The sequence below is a fragment of the Thermobia domestica genome, chromosome 5 (genome assembly GCF_964235325.1).
Source record: "Thermobia domestica chromosome 5, izTheDome1.hap1.1, whole genome shotgun sequence".
Classification (NCBI taxonomy): Eukaryota; Metazoa; Arthropoda; class Insecta; order Zygentoma; family Lepismatidae; genus Thermobia; species Thermobia domestica.
Window position 1 is genome coordinate 146,738,422 of NC_137458.1, and position 26,586 is coordinate 146,765,007.

The following is a 26,586-nucleotide window of genomic DNA, read 5'->3' on the forward strand; positions in this document are numbered from 1 at the left end:
AACGTAAGCTAACCTGAACTAACCTAAACTAACGTAATATTAGTAGAAATAAGCGAAATTCTATCATTTTTTGGAAAATTATGCGGGACTCCTACACTAATATAACATAAACTAAACTAACCTAACTTAAACTTACCAACCCTAACATAAACTAACCGAATGTGAACAGAAATTATCAAAATTATAACATTTTTTAGAGAAAAGAGCTGGACCCCTTCTGCTAAACATAGGCCGATTTGAATAAATCTGAAGAAGTAAACAAAACCTCACGCCAATAAAATCCTCGTTCAAAAAGAAAGAAAAAGTAGAATGCTTTTCTACATAAATTAATGAATTAAAAGCAACTATGACACCAGTATTCAACACCGTTAAATAATATTGCACGCGACAACGTATTTAAAAATAACATTTTTTGTGGGTTAGTTTTCATATGAATTTAGTTTTGCGTGATTTACTGCGTACAATTTACGTTCCTTGTATTCTGTCTACCATACGTTTTACAAATACGCAAAATAAAGGAAAGTAATTGTAATTTAATATTGTCTCCAGATGGCAATCAATGTCTTTTATTGCCGTGGAGGCTTTTTAACACAGAAAGCTACAGTTTAACAAATGTTACAATAATTAAATTACATAAAATAAAAGTGAACTAAAGTAGTATTGAACATTTTTGTTTGTATTAAAGGAAGAGATTATAAGGGAGGAAAGGAAAATCTCCCAGTTGTCTTTGAAATACTTTTCGGAGCTTATTAGCCGGCATAAGAGTGGAACATAAACCTGAAATAGCTAGAGGTTACTTTTCGGAATGTTCATGTATTTGTAGTTTGTAATTGCAAAACTAATGCATAATTACCGTGGTTGATTTCACATAATATAAAGAAGCCAGTAAGAACATTAGTGAACAGTGTAAAAAGTTTATCATGTGTTGCAGGTTCATACAAAACAGGCAGACCTAATTTCAAAGAAGTGAACGATCATGTCAGAAGACTTGTTACAGAAATTGGCACTGTAAGATTCAATCTCCTTTTCATAAACATAATACCAGAAGAGTTTTACAGAAACATATTATTATACAACTTCAAAAGCAGGATTAAAAATTGAATAAATTTGGTTATATTATTCACCTAATATAAAGAAGATATACTATGAATTCAGCTGGTTTTTTGGAGATAAAGGTGAAAGAAAAGGCGTTGGATACAATGTTTCTTCCAGACCTGTTTTTGGGGGACACTGCTCCCCGGAGCTCTTGAGAGTGCCCCCCGGAGCAAACAAAAATAATACATTTACAATATAATAATAATAAATAGAATAGTATTAGCGGTGGCCCCCGGAAAACTAAGTGTGCCCCCCCCCCGGAACATTATTTCTCAAAGAAATACTGATTGGGTATATGGTTATTGAGATTGGAAACTTATAAAGGGAGGAATTAATGCTCATGAGGCATCGGACGCACACTTGGATTTCTATCTTGTGTATGGACAGTGACATTTATATCGTACGAGGGATGAACAACTAGAAATAATGATAAGGGATCGGAAGTCATTTTGAAGTCAAGTATTACAAGTAGTTCCTAATGGTACTCTCGCTCTTGTAATGTGGAATCTACCATTGCGAAAACAGAGAATAAATCATAGGCAAATGAGAAAAGTAGCAGTATATATAAAAAACATTTACATTATATAATCACTAGTCTGCATAATCCAGTTTTTACAAGATTTACTTAATAAAGCTAACCGGCAGACTAAATATATGAGTCACAATGTACAAGATGTACTTATCAACCTGCAGTCTTTAAGAATGGAAAGCAAACTAGTGAATGAAGTACATTAGGGCCCCTTCTTCTTTATGGTAATGGATACCACACAAGATATATCTAAAACAAATCAGGTAAGTGAAAGTTATCGTTACAATGGGATTACAAAAGATGAGAACGGATTACTAAAAGCTTTGGAAAGTAAAAAATCGGTTTTTATATATATATATATATATATATATATATATATATATATATATATATCTGTGTTTCACTTTTAGCTAAAGAGATCATGAAAGTTATAGAAGAGAGGAATTTCTCTAAAGAAATGTCGTGGACAAGAATATGGCGGGGCCAGGAATATCAATGTGTTATACAATAGCGTTGAAAAGAGAATTCGAAATATTGACCACGCAGTTTATGTGCATTGCACCGTTCATAATTTAAATCTTATAGTGAATGACAAGTGGGAGTAATTGAACAGACTTTTCTGGTGGGGCGGAGGGAGTCGAAATTTCTTAAAATGAATGATTAAGAGATTCTGAAAACATCTTTTGCGTAAATGTGTTTTACTCAGGTGCTAGATGTGATCACAAGTAAAATACAATGTTATCTCAGTAGTTTGAGTAAAGTGATATCAAACTTTAGCTTGCTGGAATTTAAATCACTGGAAGATCTAAGTGACATTGATCGGCTATATTAAGCTTATGACCTCGCAGAAACATGCAGCAGAGATATATATTGTAATCTATTGATATATATTGTAAAATGCTAAAATACATATATTAGCATTTTGAACTATTTGGTTGGCACTTAGTAATGGGATCTCTAAAGTGACAACAATTAGTGAACTAGCATCTCCATTTGAGACATCACTTCATTTCATTCAGTTTTCCGGAAGTCTTTGCAGATTTGATATTGTTTGTGACCATTCCTGACACGACTGTAAGTGCTGAGTTTTCCAAACTTAAAATAGGGAAAAGGAAAAAAAAATGTTTCAGGATCATCATAAGCCCAGAAAGATTGAAAGGATTAGTACTTCCTTGCACCGGACAGTCCTTGACTAGGAAGCTGGAGTTCAAGGAAAGTAATAGACAAATTGAGGGATTGAGCGCAACAGTGGTCTAACCCACATTTTTTTTTAAATGGAGAAAAATGAAGTTAAAGTTAAACACATGTGCTTTTTGTACAATATACCAAAAGCAACCACAAGTGATTCAATATGTCATACATTGTACAAGAAACCACAAGTGTTTAAGTTTAACTTAAAATTTTTCTCCATTTTTAAAAATGTGGGTTAGACCACTGTTGCGGTTATCCCCTCAATTTGCCAAAACCAAAGGAAGAAGGAAAACGTAAAAAAATATAGAATTCTACATTTATAAAAACATTATCCTAGAAATAAATTATATACATATTTTGCATATAAATTATATTTAGAGCTGCGTATGTTAATTTTGACGGGGTATAAAAATAATTCAATTACTACTATAAAATTTGTATGAATGTCTATTATTAGTTATAGGAAGCAGATGAGAAGACCACCGTTCAAATTTACCTTGCAACCCTCTAGTTACTCACTATAGCACGGCCAACAAGAGATGGTCTCTGACGTTTCTTACCACATGCGGTAAGATATTGCAGCCCCCACTTTGATATCAGTGTTACCAACCACGATCACTCTGTCTTATACCATTAATTAAATTGCCACTACAGTTGCACCGAAAAGAACCTTGTCACGCGAGTAGTGGCAATCTCACTGCTAGCTGTCAGAGACGTTCTCTTACTGGACGCACTTATAGTATGTAATAGTACGTTTGTTTTCAGGTAAGGATGGATAAAATTGAATAATTATCCAATACCTACTCGTCTTAGCCTCTCTAGGTATTCACACATTTCAGATCGAGCAATATAACATTATACTATAATATTAATAAATCAATATACAGAAGCGTACGTGATTTTGTAGAATTATTTCCATCGTTGCCGTTATTATTTCTTTTAAATGTAAAAACTTTTATACCAATCGAGTTTATACAAATTGTAAGACATTTGAGTCATTTTCAGTTTTCATTCAAAGTATTCTCAAGTGTTTCTGAGGCAAGATTACACGTATCACTATTATTTTAACGTTTCCTGTCCTTTTCTTTGGGCAATGTTGCTGAACGCATTTGATCTGAAAGAATAAAATCTCAAATATTTAGTTGGAGTTCCCTTCAATACAAATATTAAGTGGTAATAATAATAATAATAATAATAATAATAATAATAATAATAATAATAATAATAATAATAATAATAATAATAAATTGGTTGATAAAGAGTTTAATCGTACCTTTCACCACCAAAGCTATATGACACGTACACCTACAGCTTGAGATTTGATGCACATTTGATATGAGAAGTGCCCCAGTTTGTATAAAACTAGTCTATTGGGCCTGTTAAAAAAATTAGAATACGAGATGTTGTGGCTTAAAATACTGAAGTGTGAGGACCCATTGAAAAATATTAAAAATTCGGCACCTATGGCGCACACGATCAATGAAACTCATGTGATCTTGTCCAAATTTGGACCAGTGGTAAGACTTGCCAGGTTAAGTAAGCATATCAAATATAGTGATGTGTGTTTTTAGTTACCGAGCTACAGACCATCGCAATCAGAGCTGGGACTAAGCTATATTTTTAGCAAGAAAAAAATCCTCTAACTGCCATTTTGAGCTCTGGTGGGTAAATGATTAACGTAAGCATCTTCGGTGTTGTTGAGCTGAGATCGATTCACGATGGAAACTATTGTGCATGGGTTGTCACGTTAAGCTGTAGGTGTACATGTCACATAGCGACGATGCTGAAAGAGACGTTAAACTCTATATAATAACCAAATTTTCAATAAAAGAACATTAAACAAACCTACTATTAAACCTTAACTTGAGCATTATAAAGTAATTGATGATGCGATTAATTAGTTATGTCATGTAAATGCAACGTGTACTTAGAATGAAGATTTGATTTAATAGAAAAGCCAATGATGGAATTTTCTATCCGGAATAGGAAACTTGTTAGTTAGATTAGCATTTTAAATATTACCTCATCTTGTAAGTTCACTTCTTTATATATTACATTTTATAACCAATGGAACTCATAATTCTCAGTTTATTTGTTTTTTTTAATTCGTTTATAAATTAGCCTTCTACCAGTTATAGCATTTTAGCTTTTTATAGCCATACAACTATAATATTAGCGTCTAACGAAAAAAATATATGTCCAAAAATCAATACAACTAAGTTGAACAAAAGCATGTGGAGAATACCGTATGTCTCCTTTCTTTTGTAAGCCTGTATGTTGATGGCTGTACGATAAACCGCTGCACGAAATTCATACTAATGTATACTCTCAGCAAAGTTTTTGTTATGACAGTAGGAAAGAGATTAGTGGTTATGGGTAATAATATAATCCACAATTATGATTAGGAAAGAGATTATTGGTTAGGTTAATAATATAACACAAAATTATGATTAGCAAAGAGGTTAATGCTTATGGTTAGTAATATAACTCAAAATTATGATTAGCAAGGAGGTTAATGGTTATAGTTATTAATATAACCCAAAATTATGATTAGTAAGGAGGTTAATGATTATGTGTAATAATATAACCTAAAATTATGATTAGCAAAGAGGTTAATGGTTATGATGAATAATATAACCCAAAATTATGATTAAAGTCTTAACACTCTAATTTCTGTTTAACTGTGTTGTCCAAAGATGAGATCGGTCGATAGATAAATTTGGAATAAAATTTTGCAGTTTAACGTCCCACGATTACGTTCTTTAGGCCAAGGGAGACGGATGATTATCACATATTAATGATTATGGTAAAATTGGTGGAATGAGGAAGTAGGAGGAAACAGGAGTACCCTGTAAAAACCCACGGACACGATATTGTCCACCACAAACTACTTGACAGGGAATCGAACCAGGAACCCTAGGCACCAGAGGTAAGCGCTCTATCACTAAGCCACAGTGCCCTCTCACACAATCGATATATCATATCGAGCTGAGATGTTTGAGTGTAAATTCTAATCCCTAGTTTTCGAAGAAAAATGAGAGAAAAACAAACTTTTCTGGCCCTTCAAGGTATGTTTTTTTTTTTCAAAAAAATAATTAATATTCTTTATTGTGTTGGATCATTGCTTCTGTAGTTATATACTGTATATTAAAATAATTTAATATTAAGTAATAGGTTGTGTATTGTGTCGTATTACAACAAATATTATTTGTTAATATATTTAACGATGATGCGGGTTTACGACTCGAAAAATCTAGCAAGTTGAATCAATAATAAGCTTATGGAATCTAGTTAAAGCTGACTATTAAAGGCTCAATTACAAGCTGTAATCTGAGGCAAAATCGGCAAAGTATGTGTTATTTTATTGAAAATGTATTTAAAAACCTTATGTTCATTATAGGTTTGGAAATATTCCATAGCATTAATAAAGCAAAACTAACTGAAGCACTAAATATATACTAGTAATACTTATGTAATAGTTTCGATCAGCGGCGGTTTCTCTTAATGTTTGCATGTTTGTACAAACCTCCTTCCAAAATTTTAAATTTTTATTTGTGCTAAATCACTTTTCGTTTTATTGTCAATATCATGTCTTTTTAAACAAGTGCGTTTGAAACGGGGCTTGCTAGTTGCTTTCTGCGTGAGAGTTTGCCAAACTCCCCAGCTTAACAGCTTCTTGGCCACTGCGGGGGTTGCGCAGTAAGAAGGGGGTTATCACGCCGTGCACTGCCTCATAAGGATCCATATGCTTGCAGATCTTTTGCAAACAAATCTACCAAACAAAAACAACTTTTCCAAAACATAACGCTTTGGAACTGGAACTTCTCCACCGTCCCTCCCCCTGTAGTATTGGTTGACACGGTTCTCGCCTGAAGGGGAATAATCTGTTCCTTTGTGACAATGTTGCGTACCGTAACCAAGTCGCTACAGAGAGAGAGAGAACTTGCGACTTGCCTAAATACGAGATTGTCAAGTGGTCATAACTATTGGTTCTGTCAACAAGTAAGATCAAGGCAGCTAAGGAGATACTAAAGGCGACCCCGTGAAGAGTGAAGACAAATTGAGGATGTCGATATTTAATACACTCGTATCCGAAGGAGTAGAAATTTGGCAGCATTGATACAATGTTTTCCTTTTCATGTGTGTATGGGTAAATGAGAAAATTGGAGGGCAATTTTTAGAAAAAGAGCGTTAATTGAGGAAGGAGTGAGATTTTAAAGCGGGTAGCGGACTTTGTAGTGTTGTATGTTTGTGTGTGTGTATGTGTGCCGGTCTTTGTTGTTCATTGGAATATTGTTGCTGTAATTACATAATTACGTGTCCGTCCCTGATATACGTGAATTATTCTAGCAATGAATTCTGTAACCTCTCTGTTGAATTAGCCGTTTTCGAAGAGAACTTCAGAAGCAAACCTACTTGTGAAAGACATCGGAAGGCCGATTCCGACTCTCAATATAACGCAAGTAATTAGAAGTCAGAAACGAACATTTAAAAGGAAGTTTAATCTCAACTTGTAAGAACAGCATAAGTGGTTCTGTGAATGTGAAATTAAAAATGCTTTGTTTTGTTTTCCATGTTTGTTGTTCGGGGAGGGGGAAGATACATGGAGTAAAAAAAAGGTGCGGATATCCAGCATCTGCACGACAAAATAAATAAATAAATAAACATGAAAATTCGTCAGCTCCTATAAGACACGTTCTAATCTCACTGTATTGGGAAGTGTGAATATTGCTGCTCAACTAGATGCTGGTTATAGGCGGTCCATTCAGAATCACAATCAAAAAGTGACGCAAAACAGATACGTGCTCAATATAATCATCCATTGCATTTGGTTTCATGACACCTTCGAATTGGCTTCAAGAGGACATGACGAAAAACAGACTCTTCTTCAAATCGAGGCGTATTTCGTAGATTAATTAACTTCGGTGCAAAACTTGACAGCGCTCTCAAGAGTCAATTAGAAAGCACAACAATTTTCAACAGTACGTCAAAAATCATATACAATGAGCTTCTCCATTGCATGCTTGAAGCATGCCATGAAGAAATCGCTATTATTATTTATACCAGTGGCGGAGCCAGGGGCGATTGCCCCTCACAGAAGAGGAAGCTTTTCTTTTAATTTTTATATAAATAAAACCCATCCCAGAGTTTGGAGCTTTTAAAAGCAGCTCTAAGTAGCAGTATTACAACCCACCGCCCTCCCTAGAAGTCGTCCTGGATCCGCCCCTGATTTATATTATTATTATTATTATTTACAATAATAATAATAATGATAATGAAAAAGGAGACGTCATCCATTGTGCACCACCTGAAATTCAAAGCACAAGCCGCCACTGGTTTCGATAATGTAATAGATAACATGTCTGCTGAACTCTTGTCCGGGTAGGAAAATTTTTGTCCACTAGCTTTCATGTCGAGAATGGCCTGAAACAAGAAGATTATTATTCAACTTTGTCCTGGAGTACGCTATAGGGAAAATCAAAGATAGCAACCAGGGCCTAGAGCTGAGTGGAATTCACTAGGTGATGGCGTACACTGATGATGTAAATTTAGTAGGGGATGATAGAAGAACAATAGAAATAAATGCAGAAGCCTTATTAAAAGCTTGTAGGGACATAGGTTTAGAAGTAAATGCAGAGAAAACTAAATCATGGAAGTTCGTCGGGATCGTAATACGGCAAATGCGTTAAAATATCAATGGATGCGTTAAAATATCAAATAATATTTTTATAGAATAGTTACTTTCAAATATCCAGGATCAATATTAACAGATAAAATCCATATTCACGAAGAAATTAAATGTCGACTAAAAACAGGGAATTCATGTTATTACTCAGATCAAAATGTCTTGTCGTCGCGTATTCTGTCGAGGAATTTGAAGCTTAAGGTATATAAAACAATAGGCCTAATCATGCCTGTTGTCCTGTATGGATGTGAAACTTGGTCGCTTACTCTGAGGGAAGAACGAAGATTGAAAGCACTTGAGAACAAAATTTAGAGGCGAATATTCAAGCCCAAGAGGGGCGGAATGGGGAATGGCAGAAACTTAATAACGAGGAACTACATAATTTATACAGTTTGCCAAACATTGTTAGGATAATCAAATCTAGGAAGCTCAGGTGGGCAGAATGGAAGAAAGTTGGAACGTTTTCAAAGTTTTAACTGGAAGTTCAATCGGAAAACGACCATTAGAAAGATCTAGACGCAGATAGAAGGAAAATATTAAGATGAATCTCGCAGAAATAGGAATACAAAGTAGAAACTGGATCCAGTTGGCTAAGAATAGAAGTCAGTGAGGAGCTTTTCTGAACATCCAGATCATATAGTTAGGTAGTCATAGATCATACAGTTAATTAGTTAGTTAGTTATTACACAAGTATTAATAATAGTATGTAATACTTTGGTAAATTTTGCTTTATGAATACTGTTAAAGATTTTGTGTATTACCTCACATGGTAGCGAGTAAAATCATTTGTTTTTACTTTCCAGAATAGTCGGCCATACTTTAAGCGCGCAATCAATACGGTTGTAGGAAAAATTCCAACCTTTGTGCTAGACTGTAACATCTACTATATCACCCCCCCCCTTCCGTCCCCTGCAACCTTCTACCTCTCAACTCTTGCTATCAAGTGTCCTTGTTTCCGAAGCTTCAACCTTTGCAATCGTTTATCCATTCAAACGTTCTACACACAGTACATGCATAGCATCTGTTTTACAGCATTTTATTTTTTTATTTTTCTGACAAACTACATGAAACGAACCTCAAATATAATCACCTTTTCTATCAGGCGTATAGCTACATGTACGTGTGTGTGTGTGTCTGTAATCGACCATTTGGTGTTGTATAATTTTTATTTACGGGCAATAGAAGGAAAATCAATTGAGGCTACCCTTTATATTCTTGATATAACTGCAATATATATATTGTTATTTAAGCTTTTATGTTAACGTTTCAGTATAGAACGACCCCTTTTTATTATTAAGAAGGAAAAGAAAACGTAGCACGCCATAAATAAAACGAAGTAAAATACGTTTCAAAGATAGCAACATAAAATAAGGTAGAATTAGATTTCTTCTGCGCTATGAAATTTTATAACTAATAATTTGTGAAATTTAAAACGTTTAAAATGTTCATTGCCTATTTTGATGTTCTAGATTTCGAATAAATAAATAAATAAAAATCATCTTTCTTAAAATCGTGGACATGAATTTGTGATATAGCTGCTTAATAGGTATAGACAGTGAGCATTCTCGTCTCCAATGCAGGTGGCCGGGTTTGACAGTGTGCCTTCTGCACTGAGGACCAGAAACTAACCATTTAGCAACAAGTAAGTTTTACAACTTAATTTTAAAATTATCCTTGTAAATACTTTAGGATGTTCGGAAAACTATCCAACACACCTTTGGGAAATGAATTCTCAAACTAAAACATGAAAATATACATACTTAGACTATATAGGCAACACCGATGTTGAAATGTGTTATTTCGGACTTATTGCCAAAAGAAAATCCTTTGGAACGATATAAAAAAGAACGAAATGGTGGATAAAGTTCGGATAAAAGAACGTAATCATTGTTTGAACCTAGATTACCTAGGCATATTAATTTACAAGTGGGTATGGAAAGTGTACAGTTTCCTGTTCTTCTATGATCATTCTTCGTTTCATGATGTTTCAAGAATATCGCAAGAATTTCCTTTTATACTTACTTAGAGACTTAACCCTGTACTCGTCCCTGCTTTACACTTACTCATGCATTAATAGAATCTATGCTCAAAGTAATTACTATATTCTTTTACCACACCTTTATCCAGTATTTCGTTCTTTTTTCGTTTTTTTGAAAACCTTTCTTTTATTGTTTCAATCAATTTTTAGTAGGCTATAGCTCCGAAATTACTCTTTTATGCACATTTAAGTGGGTCTTTCAATATTATTATTATTATTATTATTATTATTATTATTATTATTATTATTATTATTATTATTATTATTATTATTATTATTATTATTATTATTATTATTATTATTATTATTATTATTATTATTATTATTATTATTATGTGAGAAGTCATGTCTCAACATGTCATGTGTCATTTTGTTTGTTGTTCTTTCCTAACATCCTGTATATAAATGAAGCCTCAGCTAAAAGAGTACACAAACACACACACTACAGTAGAATAAAAGGACATTATCTATATATATAAAAGAGAACGCACAAATCCTTTGTGAACTCATCACGCTAATACGGCTGAACCAATTTCTTTCATTTTTGGGGGGTTATTAGGATTTGGACCCTAGATGGTTTTTATCATATCACTTTAATTTTTAATTACCAGTGTCTTGAGATAATTGACCATTCAAGTGTCCATACGTACAAATCCTTTGTTATTAGTTCATCATAGGTAAAAATAAACGTATTTATATGCAACCCGCACGACCATGTGACTCGGCGGGTTAACATAAATGACAGGCGCTATAATTTTAACATTTACTGCAATTTGAAAGCGAAAAAGTAAAAATTATCTAAGTAACAAAGTTTATTGCGTTCCGGGGTGACCGCAGCGAAGCGGGGTGAACGCTGCTAGTAATATATAGTTGGATAAAATGATTAGTTGGAAGTTTCGGGGTTTAACTCCTTTAGGATTTTTCGTGACTTTTGTTACCATGGCGTAGTATCGTCTTTTTTACAGTTTATTTAGGTTCTATAACAAGTATTGAAGCCGGTGTTTTTATTGGTCAAGTCAAGGATGAACCAAAGAACACCCCAAGTGGGGGCGGAGGGAAGTTACTTTTTCCTTTTTTCTTGGACAATTTTAAATTTTTTTCAAGCCTTTAGTTTTCGAGGTTTCAGAGTGAAACTTTGCATACGGATTGTGTATACTTTTAGATATTTGTCAATATTTTTGAAATCCCTACGTGAAACCGGGGCCGGGCCTGAGGGGCGCAAATGTTCCGAGGTGGTGATTTTTTCAGAAAAATTTCCGGTATTTCCCGATATTTCCAGTTCAGATGAATGATACGAACATGTGAGGGGTACCGTTGGAAAGGGCTCGTTATACTGAAGAAATGAACCATGACTCTAGGCCAAATAGTAATACAGTAAATTTTTATGATATGCTATATATAAATGTATGTATGTATGTGTATAACACACACACACACACACACACACACATATATATATATATATATATATATATATATATATATATATATATATATATATATATATATTGCAATAAATCAAATCAAAACTTATTAAAACACATTTTGATTTTGAAGATTGCATTTGAGCTACTTCACCAAGTATAAGCTATTTCAACCTCTATTAAATGTTTTTTAGTTCCATCATTGTATTCTCAATGGACATTTATTTCCAATATGTATTTCTTTGGAGAGTATATAAAGCAAACAAAGCTGCTGGAAGAACAAGAGGTGAATTGTTTGATGAAAAAAGTTTGTTTCAGCAATGGTTTTCCTTAGACAATAGAAAAACTATTTTTACTGAAAAATTGAGAATATATGGGAAGGAAAAGCAAAATTGTATTTGTATCTTCAGTGAGAAAACTACACTCACAATCTCCTCCCAAAATTTAAAAAAAAAGTCTTCCCAGCCTCTTCATAGGTTAATGTTTTCAGTCTGACACTTTTCAGTATACAATATTTACAGTGAACATTGGATAACGACTACTAAAACCTATATAATAGAATTATACGGCTTGGAGATTCAGATTATGCTTACCATAAAGTATATTTATACTTGATTGATTCTCTATACAATTTGTAATATTTCTTCTCTAATTTACAGTATTTGAGAGATGATGGTATTTGAAATGTTAAATTTTAATTTTGATCATTCAAAGTGAAACAGTGTTGGAAGGAACAGGCCTCAAAGAAACGTAAAGTAGAGACTTTATTGAGTTAACATTTGATGTTTTTTTTCTTTCTTTTTTCTTTTTATTTTACCAATGTGAATTTAGTTTCATATTGTGAAGCTACAGTAGACTTCATATTTGTGTGAGGTGGCAATACTGAAGATGCAGAAACACGACCTAGCATGTAGTAATCGTTTGTAGTCTTAGTATGTTAAGCGTGGTAATACGGAAGAGTGTGCTAAGGCTAGAAAACTGCGGTGATGCAAAATGAGAGATCTCCTTAAATTTCAGAGAGGCCAAAACTGTGTTTCTATGTGTAATTGGTGCAAATGTATCTCAGGTTACAAGTGTATCTAAGTTAACCAAGTGTATTTAAGGTGACCAAGTCTATCTAAGGTGACCAAGTATCTAAGGTAACAAGTGTATCTAAGTTAACCAAGTGTATCTAAGATGACCAAGTGTATCTAAGGTGACCAAAGTATCTAAGTTTACCAAGTGTGTCTAAGATAATTAAGTATATCTAAGGTGACCGAGTGTATCTAAGATAATCAAGTGTATCTAAGTTAACTAAGTGTATCTAAGGTGACCAAGTATATCTGAGGTGACCGAAGTATCTAAGTTTACCAAGTGTGTCTAAGATAATTAAGTATATCTAAGATGACCTAGTGTATCTAAGATAATCAAGTGTATCTAAGTTTACGAAATGTATTTAAGGTGACCAAGTGTATCTAAGGCAACCAAGCATATCTAAGGTGACCAGGTGTATCTAAGTTTACCAAGTGTGTCTAAGGTAATTAAGTATATCTAGGTGAATGAGTGTATCTAAGGTAATCAAGTGTATTGTATCTAAGGTAAACAAGTACATTTAAGTTGACCAGTGTGTTGAATGTGTTACGAGGAACAATGGACAATGTGACGAGGGTTAACGGAACTTATAACAAACAACATCGGCAAAAAAGTAATAGTGGAGGATAAAGACGCCTCAGTGACAAATATTACTCAGTTTTGAAGAGATTCTGATGAAGAACAGAAGAGCGAATTCAAGGAAAGTGACTATGAAACTCAATCAGCGTTTGGAACGCTGTATATTGCCACAATCAGTCCGACACGATTTGAATAACCTGAATATCCGTGATGGGCTTATAATTTCCAAACCGATGATCACTACCAAAAATACTTTAATCTGACGAAAGTGGTGCCAAGAACAAGCAAACTGGACTACTGATGATATGGTCAGACAAATCCTGTTTCACTTTATTTTTTAGCAATAGGACGTTTTTTGTATGACACACTACCACTTGTGTCCCGTGCTCTCCTCCTTATCGTGAAACTGAAACCTAACGACTATGTGACGCTATGGACCGCAATTTCCTGGTATTTTGTGAGTTCTGTAATTAAGCTCATATCGTACATTATTGTTAGTGATAACGTGGGACAACTTAGGTAAAATCACGTCCATCCTATTGTCCAGATGTTGAATCCAGTAAATAACGGAATTTTCCAAAATGACAATGCGCTCAGCTTAAGCTCCGGAGTAGATAATCTCTTCCATCCTCACTGACGAACTGAATGTCGTACTACGTAAGGAATGATGCAATATTCTTTTCAAAGTCGTTGAAGACTTATATGCCCCAATTTCACAACGAATCAAAGCTGTCCTTGCAGAATAATGGTGGTCTGATAACACATAAATCAGGTACGTTGCGTTTTGTTAAGATGTTTCCATCACTTTTAAGAAGCTTTTGGTATACCAAAATTCATCTATACATTTACCCTGTGTGTGTGGGAGTCCGGGAAACCTCCCCTAAATTCTCACAAACTACTTGATAGATCAGTATCAATTTTTGCCAGAATGTAGAGGATCGAAAGTTGGGAATCGAGCTTGTTGGTTCAAACCAGAAGTGATACAAATCAACAATTTACGGCTTTAAGGGTCTTCACTACAGCGAAGTTAAACTACCGCTAATTTTAGAGTTTGTCTGTAATATCTTCAAAACAAATAAAAAGTATTCGAAAAGCAGAAACGTAGTCAACTAGACAATACGGTTTTGCATATGATATCGTTATCACAACTCATCTATCCCTTTTCGATTTGCAACTGTAGATAGATTTAGCATTTTTTGCGGATTCTGTAAATAGCGGAATACCAAAAGCAGATAGGTGAATTGTGGTAAAGGTATCACATGCAAAATCGTATTGTCTAGTTCATACGTTTCTGTTTTTCGAATATTTTTATTAGTTTTGAAGATATTACAGAAAAACTCTAAAATTAGCGGTAGTTTAGTTTCGCTGTAGTGTAAACCCTTAATGTTGATTATTATAGGAGAAAATGATAATGGATAGCGAGAAGTGGTAATTTGCAATCAATTAAGCGTCTGAAGAACGGAAGAGTCCATCTCAACTCCACTCTAATCTCTCTACTAAAACCAGAAGTGGTAGTAATCTACTATTATTTCTGGTTTCAATATTAATTCTGAAAGTATCATGGTATACAAACCAAACTCATTCACGTGGGTACACAAACGAAATATAATCTTTAAGTTTTACGTCCCACGGTTATGCCGACTAGGCTAAAGGAGATGGTGATGATGAATGACAAAAGTGGTGAAATGACAAAAGTGGGAGGAAACGGGAGAATCCCAGGAAAACTCACGCATAAAGTTCACGAGAACTGGAATCGAATCCAGGAGCGTCATTTCAGATTTTTCTTGGGGGGGGGGGCAAAATCCCTTTATATTAGTAAAATTTCGCGTTTCTCACTGATTTACTACTATTCTATTGATAAAATCTATACATCTCAAACTCAGGAGGGAATGCTCCTCCCTGTTCCCCCTAAATGACGTCCCTGATCGAACCAAGAACCCCGTGCACCAGAGGTGAACGATCTACCACTGAGCCACCGTGGTCCCACGTCGTGAACACGTTGCACTATGATCGCGGTGGTGTTATGTGAGTTTAAAAAAAGATGTTATAACATGGTATCAAGTATTGTAATAGTGCTTGGCAGAATGCGACTGTCTTGAGCATCATCGATAATAGAATGGAGTACTCATACTACCATTTTCTACAGAATAGCGAACTCGTAACGTTTGAAGATGGTACTTAATAATAGAAGAACCGAAGGTATCATAATAAACTAGTTGCACAAGAAACTATTTGACACATTACACGAATCTGATTCGCTACCATTAATATAACTTGATTACACCCCACTGGCTAGCATTTACCTTTTCATACTTACTATACTACATTTGGTAATAAAATCCCCGTGCACTAATTTTAAAAGAAGATTCGTGACGAAAAAAGTGAATACGGAAGAAACAAATTAAGCTTTTAGCAAGTTTGTCGATTAGTTTCAAAATACAAGGACTGGAAATAACACTTGTTCAACCCAACCAAATCTAACTTTCTCTCATCAAACTAAAAGTGTCATGACAGAGATCTCTTTTGGACGCTGAAGAAAATTATTCTTCAAACTGAGTTGCGAAGAATTAAACTCGTCACAGAGAAATACATTTCTCAGTTCTTTCTATTATTACCGAGTCGCACAAAACTTTCTCTCTTTTGTACGAATAATACTGCCAGAGCCTCAGAGACTTAGAATTAAAATCTAAACGAGAAAACTTTTGTCCTTATTTGTTAAGAAAAGAAATCAATCAAAGTATCGTCACAACTGTGGAAGAAGAAGATATTATATTCTTTTGTCATGGGATTTTGTCGTTTGGATGTGTGTGTGTTTCTCATCGTTTGAACTCGAAATGAAATGAAACACTTTAATCATGATTTGTAAACTAAAATATTGAAATGGGAGAAAGTTATGTTAGAAACTCATATGCTAGGATAGTAGCGTAACTAAGGACGTTACAGCACGAAAATGTTCATGAAAACACGTACAGTACAGCAATAGTAAACATGTTTTGACTTTGAACGTTTCATTTAGTATGTCACTACTTGCTCATATTACACAAAAATTACACATCATCGGTGACGTATTTAGGGGGTGGGGGATTCCGGGCTTAAGCCCCCCCCCCCCGAAATCTTAGTTACTATAGTAAAGTATATGAAATATCTTGCAGAATTTTCACATTTTCAGGCAAAGCCCAGTGGTAGCAATGATGCTCAGTGCTAAATAGTCATTATAAAAACCCATTGATTTCACTATTATAGTAGATATTATTATTATTATTATTATTATTATTATTATTATTATTATTATTATTATTATTATTATTATTATTATTATTATTATTATTATTATTATTATTATTATTATTATTATAAAAATATCATATAAATGTTTCGTGATGTGATGGACGTTCCGTAAAGTGTGTCAGTCAAAAAGGTTAAAAACCACTGCTCTATATAGAGTGTTCGCGGTAAATTAAACGACTTTCTCGCCATCAACCTGAAAATAAAGGGCATCCTAATACGAATGACGGATTTAATATGTCTATAACACATTGTAATTTAGGATATTATAAATATTAAAATATTATCACAAAGAACCCGATTTAAGGATTAAATATGACATTCAGCATATGATCCCCACGAGTTCCTCTGCAGGTTTAGTCTACTCTTTTTATGAAATTAATAACAACTTGTTTGCACCTCTGCTAATCGATTTCACTAATTACTAGTTGAATTTCCTCCTGGAAACACCTTTAACTAAAGAAAACCCAAAAGGGCAAGGAGTAAGGTCACATTATATTTGCAGGCGAGTTCCTATCACAGTGAAAAGAGTACTCACCTGGGATTTTTTTTTTCTCACACAGCAAGACAATTGTGTTGCGTAAGGTGTGGCAGGCGGCGCCATCCTTTTAAAACCAGATGTGTTTATTTTCAACAAAGTTTGTTTCAAGGGTTGCACGGAGCTTCCTTGCAGTTTGTACATATCAGTCGCCAGGCGCGTACGCAACTATTTTGTTCGGGAGGCGGATCCAAATTCAATATGAGGATAAATTATATTAAAATTTGTAAAACCACCCCAAAAAGTATACTAAATTTACAGGAAAGTCACGATTTCGTGGTGGCAGACCCTGAGGATCCCTGTGACTTGTCATTACTGTATTGTGGTATCACCATCGAGACACATTGTTTCTTCGTGTAGCGCTCCATATCTATTAGCCTGTAACAATCTCTGATAGCATGCTAGTGACAAGAGTGTTACCAACCCAACGAAAAGAGGCGTAGCCCAACCTGCATTCTAAAATCGGAACATTTACCTATGTAATGTTATTAAATTTTCCGACATTTTCATTTAAAATTTCAAGCTTTATATTAAACATACTAAATCTGACGGTCTTATTGGATTCCCCTTTATTAGAAGATTAAATGACACTAGTGAGGAAAATATGAAACAAAATGAAGTGTGAAATAACATGGAATCAATAAAATGGATCTTAACATCCTCGAAACTTAATAGGACATTTCTGACATGGACTCCCCCACATTGCAGGCCCTGGGGACCCGTTAGTTTTTACGCCACTGCGCTAGGACTTCTACGACTTTGCATTTTTACAAAGCTAGTATTAAGTTATTTTACTCTTTATTTATTTGCTAAAGTCAAACCTTACAACTTAAAGTTCACCGACTTTCACATTAACTATAGAGTCCTCAAATTTTGTACTTGGTAAACCCGATAAGAATACAATACAACATTTTCACATAATAGTATCGTTCTAGCTTCTCGTTTCACTGCAAACACTAATTAAGCCATTACAAATATATTTAGTTTAAGTATATACGTAGGCAACGTCTGTTAATAAATGCTCTTCGCTAATATTTCCCTTAAATTTTCTAAATTTTAGTGAATAACTTAAAGACAACGAAGAATATAAAAAGTGTATAAATTGAGCCAGGTAGTGTCTATAAAACTAGTAAACAAATTAATAATTGTGGCATCAATACATGGAATAGTGAATCAGTGATGACAAAAGAACTTTATTTGGCATTAATAGATAGCATAGTGATCCAGTGTTGGCAAACATTAATAGATCGCATAGTGATTCATTATTGGCGAAATAACTTTATGTAGCATCAATAGATGGCACAGTGAATCAGTGATGACAAAGAACTTTATATGGCATTAATAGATAGCATAGAGATACGGTGTTGGCAAAAATCAATAGATAGCATAGTGATTCAGTAATGGCAAAAATAACTTTATGTAGCATCAATAGATGGCATAGTGATTTAGTAATGCCACAAAGAACTTTATATGGCATAAATAGATGGCGTAGTGACTCGGTAATGGCAAAAAGAACTTTAGGTGGCATCAATAGATGGCATTGTGATTCAGTAATGGCAAAAATAACTTTATGTAGCATCAATAGATGGCATAGTGATTTAGTAATGCCACAAAGAACTTTATATGGCATAAATAGATGGCGTAGTGACTCGGTAATGGCAAAAAGAACTTTAGGTGGCATCAATAGATAGCATAGTGATTCAGTAATGGCAAAAATAACTTTATGTAGCATCAATAGATGGCATAGTGATTTAGTAATGCCACAAAGAACTTTATATGGCATAAATAGATGGCGTAGTGACTCGGTAATGGCAAAAAGAACTTTAGGTGGCATCAATAGATGGCATTGTGATTCAGTAATGGCAAAAAGAACTTAAGTTGCATCAAATCTGCCGTAAGCATACTAATATAACTGATCAAATACCTACAACACTAATACCAAATCAAATTAAATTGGATGACTTAGTGATCGAATGTTGGCAAATGAACTTTATGTGGAACCTTTAACGGAAAAGTTAGAAACTATTTCCTTCAGACAATGAATAAAGATTTAAAAAGTACATAATTACCATAAAACTTATGGAAAAATAACTTTTGTAAAATGCTCTTAAAAGAAGAGAATAACATTTTTTTGTGGGGTAAAATAAAGAAATAGTTCTTTCTTCATGAAGTTCCATTTCTTCATTTGAATCCATCAAAGAAAATTCTTAAGTAAATTTTATAAAGAACATTGTTTTTAAAATTCTTTTTAATGGTTATTCTTTACAATTTTCCAAGTTATAAAATCATCTACAGGCATGTGTAAAGTTTTGAAAAGTGCATTACGAACACTGTTGAAACTAATTATTCTTCAGTACATCAATAGGGGGCAGTACAGCCTAATTCTATAAAATATAATAACCGGAGGCAAGGTGTGCAATATGAGTAATGATGGTATTGAAATATACATTCCTTTGGACATTTAATCGGAACTTTTGTTTTCAATTCAAACATTTTCTTTGACAAATTAGAAAATTGAAATTTAAAAGCTGTTACTTCACAGAAAGTAGGATATCTATTTCCGTTGTATTCTACTAATTTTTCATCGTCTGTAAGTTTATAAGTGCTAGTAGTATTTTATCATCTTTAAGTTTATAAGTGCTAGTAATAACTATCAGAATCAAATAAGTGTTCAACCGACAGAGAAAATTTTGCAACGTTAATTTAATTTCTTCCTCGACGTCATACAATGATGAAACAACACAGCAACTGAAGTCCAGCGAAAATACAACTTTGCATTATTACTTTTATGTACTTCTATTTATTTATGCTTTTTTCTAAATAAGAATATTAAATATTCTACGAAAGGTCGTATCTCAAGGTGTCACTCTTTCAGACATAAAGAAATATAATTTCACAGAGGAGGAAAAAGTTAAATATGCAATAACTGATCATGTATTCCACATAATTATTATCTGGAATAGGTGACGAGTTATTACATATTCAACTGCTTTCGTGTCTACGTAATTATTTCTTTCTTCATGTCTGAAAAGATGAGATTTGAGATATGACTCTTCTTCAAGTAGTTGACGAACCGTACGGAACATTTTTTCTTTACTTTTTAGTAGCTACGATTTGTTTCATTTTTTAGGAAAACATACCTAGAAAGTGTTTTTATTCTGCAAAAAAAGAAGCTTTCAAATCCAGATATACTAGAAAGGAAAAAATATATAGTTCCTTCATAGTATATTGTGAAGTATTTGCCCACAATCTTCATAAAAGCATGAACACCGGTATTCGTGGCACTATGCGTTCACTGCTCTCTCACCCGAGTACAACTTCGGCTGGGAGAGCACTAAACACATTGCAGTGATTTGGAGTCCATCTGAAACTATAGGTCCAAATCTAATAAATAGCCCCTGTGCTGGAAAAGGACACTAAAGAAACAAACGAGTCTTTATCGCGAGTTGAACTTGGATCTCCAGCGCTGATGGCGCGTACGCTAACCTTATTTAAATGAGAGAGTTGTGCATATATATTATATACATTGGACTTCAGTTTTCAATCTCGCACAAAGTAAGCTTTATGGTGGACAAACACCGTGTGCGTGGGTTTTCTCGGGGTTTTCTGTTTCCTCGCCCTTTCTTCATTCCACCATTTCATTCATTTCTCATCATCACAGTCTCCTTTAGTCTAGCAAGCATAACCATGGGACGTAAAACCTAAAGATTTCATTTAATTTTATTTCAGTTTCTAATCATATTTCTTTTACCAATCAGTCATATCTATTTTATTACTATTCAGAGCATAAGAAGAGCATAGAAGTCACATACTAAGTTTCGTTAAAATCCAATAAGTTTTAGAAGAGTTATCGTGGATTATGCAGACGAATAGATAAACAAATATCGGTTCAGTCGGACGGCACAAGCTTGTAACGTACATTTCAACTAGGTTGTAGATGTTGCCTAGAACAAATAGTGGGAAGGAGATGAACTCTTCTGAAATTAAAACCGCTTGAAAGAAATTTCAAAGGAATTAGATTCGTTTACTGATTCGCTATGAATACCTACTGCGCTGAGGATCTGTAATGTAGATTGTACCGATAGACTGTCATACATAATAATTATATCTCAGTGGCATGGAATTAGACCTGACAATTTCACAGCAGACTTTAAATTTGGTTATTTTCTTTTCACGAATAATTCCGTTGTTTTGAAATCGAAATTGTTCTTTACACCGTATTCAAGGAGTAGTGCTATATGGAAATGGCCTAACTCCAAATGGCCTAACTCCAATTTTCCAAGAGTGGAATTTGAAGTTCAACATCTCATGAGCAGTTCATACTTCTACGATGTTGGCAATCTAAACTATAAGTATGTAGTTTATAATTTTATAATTTACTGTTTACTAAAATATTTTTTTAAAAAAAGATATTCATGTACAAAAATGAATGAAAATTAGTTGATTGTATCATTGTTTGGAGTTAGGCCACGTTTGCATCCAAGCTTTCTATGTAGCTGACTAGCTACGGAAGTATTTCTGAAAATAAAATTACAGATAATGTAGTAGGTAGTAGACTGATTTACTGTTAAATACCCGTAGATTGAAGCCAGTTTAGAATTTCAAAATACTTCGACTAATTTTGTAATGATTATTTTTGAAGTTACAAATAAAGAAGAAAGAGAAGCTTGAACCAATATATAAAAACCTGTGTAACACATTTTACATCTCGTTTTATTGATTTATTACGTTTAATTGCAGTTTATGCAACTTTAACAACTTTAGTGGTTTGTGTGTTGCATAGCTATACAGGTGCAGCTCTTGAAACTCCCAGCTCGTTCGCTTTCTACTGTTCAAAATCTACTAGTCGCTTCCGCATGGCTATATGGATAACGTACGTGCCTTTTAGTGGTAGACTCAGGTTCAATTCCTGGCAGGAGCTTATGTGTCCGGATTCAATGTTAAGGTATAGGTCTACGGCTCATATACCCTCGCTGCAGGAAGGGACGCTTGAAAACTCAACTCTAACTAAAAATCTGTTAGTTTTGAGTTAATGACATCTTATACAAGAAAATAAAAGTGTGATCCGTATTCAGCATTAGTGGCAGTATTGTACGGGATACGATCACTAAGACAGTGAAGTGAAGATTTCTGGATTCTTTCATTCTCTCCCTCCCTCCCTCCACAATAAAAAATTAATGTTGTTCAGAAATGAAATGGGGAAATTTCTTACTTTTATGTTCTTTATGCTAAAGGAGACGGGTGCTTAATGAAACTGAAATGCAACTAACTCTTACGTAAGCCATATACAAAAACGAAAGTAAAAATTTATAAATAATATTTTTATGTAGAAGTAGTGTCCAAGTAACATATTAATTAGGCATGTACCAAATTCTTGTTTTCAGAATGATGTCTTTATGCATGGTCCACTAAGGGTTAAATAGCCGAGGTGACGATAGAGAGAAGGCTATGACTCAGAGCAAACCATTTCGATTTTGGGAGGGCCAAAAGAAAATTAATTGAAACGAATAAACGTAGAAAAAGGATATACATAACACAAGAACAATACTTTTTAATCAAGACAGCACCCAAGTTTCAGAAGGGTGTTGGGGGTCAGTAAGTTTCGAAGCAAAAAAAAAAAAAAAAAAAGTGAAATCTTTCAGTTTAACGTCGCACGATTATGCTCATTTGGCTAGGGACACGGATGATCAAGACAAATGAATGAGGATGAAAGAATTAGTAGAATGAGAATGTGGGACGAACTGGGAGTACCCTGAGAAAACCCACGGACACGCTGTTGTGCACTATAAACTTACTTGGCCGGGGATCGAACTAGGGACTTCATGCACAAGAGTTAATTGCTCTATCACTAAGCCACAAGTGCAGAAAGAGATGCTAAAGTTTCTGAGGGTTACATGACAGGTGAATTTAGGCGGTTCGTTATGTACAAAAGGGGACAGGTGATCCTGGGTTCCATTATAACATACTAAACTCAAATTCTAGCTAAATAAAAGATATGGACCACCGCACTAAATTTTCTCGCTCCAATTCCTTAAACTAAATCATGTTATGCTGAAGTTAGTAATGAAATATTTTCTTGTGAAATATGAACGAACTTACAACGAGTTTTCGGACAACTTTATCCGAAGAAAGCTTACCCAGAAAAGTAAACTACCCTTTGTTGATATTTTAATAAAAGTGATTTACGGAGCATTATAGGAACATCAATAAAATATTTCTTTATGAAATATGGATAAAATACCTGAGTCTTTTTTCAGCAAAACGTCTGAAAATAAACACGCTCCCCAAGAGCATGCCACCTCTTTTGGACTTTTTTGTAAGAAGTAGTTTACGCAACATTATAGAGTTAATTAAATGTTTATTTATGAAATAAGAAAAAATAGTCTGCGTTAGTTTTGAGAAAATCGTCCGCAAGAAACGCTCTAAGAGTGAACTGCTAGTTGAAGATTTTTTCAGGAGATGTAAGTTATGTCATATTGTCAGGTTATTAAAAAATATTCATTTTTAAAATTTGAACGAAATCGTCTGAGTTAGTTTAACAAAAATCCCCGAAAAAACTCAACTCTAAGAATAAATTACCCGTCATTTATTTTTCAGGACAAATAAGTTATGCAATATTGTCAGGTTATTAATGCACTAGTTACTTATGCAATATGAACGAAATTGTCTAAATTGTTTTGAGAGAATCGTCTGAAAAAAAAAAACACCTCAGAGTGGGCCATTAAAATAAGAAAAAAGATTTGACATTGACACCTTAGCCGGCCGTTTAAAGCAAATAATCTGCATTCAAGAGTAGTTGCACGTAGTTTCACATTCAAATCTGCAAGTACTAGTATATCTATCTGTCTATATGAATTCACATTATCATACCTGTCTTCCGTATTTCACATATATATAGCAGATAGGCCTACATATTTATTATAACGTAAAAAGTTACTTTTTTTTTACTGTAACAGTTACAAATAAACAAATGTGATGAACGTTAGCATACTGAAATCTCATACCTACTTTTGTAAGCAAACACACTTTTAGAAACGCATTTAAAGAACACTCGGCGAAATTCGGAATTCCGTGTGCTTCTCATTGTGTACACCACCGATAAACAACTGAGATATAACGAGCTGCGAGAAAGAGAATTTTGCGGAATGGTCACTCGGCGTCTCGCAGTCCATGGTCGAAGTTACCTAATTAGACAATTGGTGTTGCTTACGAGACGAGACGAGAAATAAAATTTTCTCGTCTCATGATATAAGTTTTGTAGAAGTTTTGTCTCGTCTCGGTTCGCGAAGAATTCTTTCCCATCTCGTCTCGAAAATCTCTAAGTAGTATTGCTAGAATTTTGCACTTAAGAAATAGGAAATTCAAATGCAATGTAGAAAGAAATGTTTAATAATTAGCATTAATTAAAAGAAATACATATCGCCCAGTTTCCTTAACCAATGATATTACCCAAACAGTCGTTCACGGCCCAGAACTACTAGCAACTGATTTTAACAAGGCAACTCTACAGGATATAAAATGAACTTCAAATATATGGACAAGATAGGTATAACTAGTATTGTCAACGAGACTCGACTCGAAAATGAAACGAGACTTGTCATGTTTCTCGTCTCGTCACCAATTTAAGAATTTATTTTCCTCATTTTCAAGACGAGACAAGAAATTTAACGAGTTTCAAGGGCAATGCTAGATATACCCACGTTATACACTTCTTGCCTCGTGGTCAACACTACACCGGGTATGCAGAATAGACGTTTGCTGGCATCATCGTGAAACTGCAGATACAGTCAGTGCCCATATACAAACTATTCACACACCTTCAAACTAAGAATCAATGTGCCCTCTTACCGACACACATTCAATGGAGAGAGTTTCGTTTGAATTTGACTGTATATACGGGTAGTTTAAGGGTACATTTGTATTGGTTTTGTGTGATTAACATTTCTGACTTGTGTCGCTTCCAGAGCACCTCAAACAAAAATGAAGATTACAATACCTAAGTTAGTCAAAGTAGTTTCTGGCCATCGCTATTGTTCAGCCAACGATTGAACCCCATTACAAAAAGAAGTCTGCATTTTGTGAGGCAAAGAAGTATTATAAACCATACATGGCACCGTACGGTCATGAGAGAAGTTCTTCCCTACAAAGAAGTTATCAAGATACCGGAACAAATGGTATTTATTCGGTAGGAAAGACGTCAAGAAAATAAAGTAGAAACAATTTCATACTACGACTCATTGAGAATACGCACCGTCTTTTCAGCCACATTAGAGCGTGGATTTTCATGAAATATGAAGACAAGGTGTCTGTTGATTATTGCTGAATGCTTGCGGACAGACTTACGGTACATTTCATGAAGTTCGTCACCGTAACATTCCGTACTGATGCTTTCGTCTCGACCAAAAAGACATGGGATTCCCTCACCATAAACCTCCATACGACTAACAATACTTGCTGGGTATGAAATAGTAGTTTTGAAAACCGTGTTTGACTTTGATCATGATCCAACCACTGTCCTAACCATTTACGGTTGTTGCAGTAGCTTCATTTTCCATTAGAATTGACAACCCGATGCGGTAATCTTCTCGGTTGTTTCGTATCTTACCGATTACGCGAAGCTGTGAACGACATTTGTATGGTGTATGCTTAAACGTAAATAATCTTCAATTGCAGAAACACCTTTCTAATGATCTGCTCCCAAGGTGTTCTTGAGAAGATCATCAGAACATACCGTTGGCTGATGGAAAATCATTTTTGTTTTCAATGCTGTGTCATCGGCACGATATTTCACAAACAAATGGTGTACGGTATTTTCGCTCATCACTTCTGGCTCAAATGCATTGTTAAATGTTTTTTCGCGGCTAAATATATAGATATCCCAGTTTCAACTCGTAAAGAAAATAACTTGCAATTGGTGTTCACTATAGTGTATTTTCACACAACCCTGTTCAATAACAGTGCCCCTTGACTTGCTGGGTATTCCAGCTTGTTTTCTTAGCATGTAGGGAGTTAGTGATGTCGTACGTGATCTCAGTCTAACCATTGGTTACGTTATAAAGGGTCTGTCTTCCACCAGCAGTAAAAGTGGGCATTTCGGTCCCATCAACCAAGGATAAAAGTGAGGGAGAACGCCAGAGGATGCCGTAACCC

General features: G+C 34.4%; 1 protein-coding gene across 2 annotated transcripts in view; it reads right to left on the reverse strand.

Annotated features, from left to right (window-relative positions):
- Positions 1–26,586, reverse strand: part of nompC (no mechanoreceptor potential C) — a 603,429-nt gene that overhangs the window by 171,398 nt on the left and 405,445 nt on the right. The window lies entirely within an intron of this gene.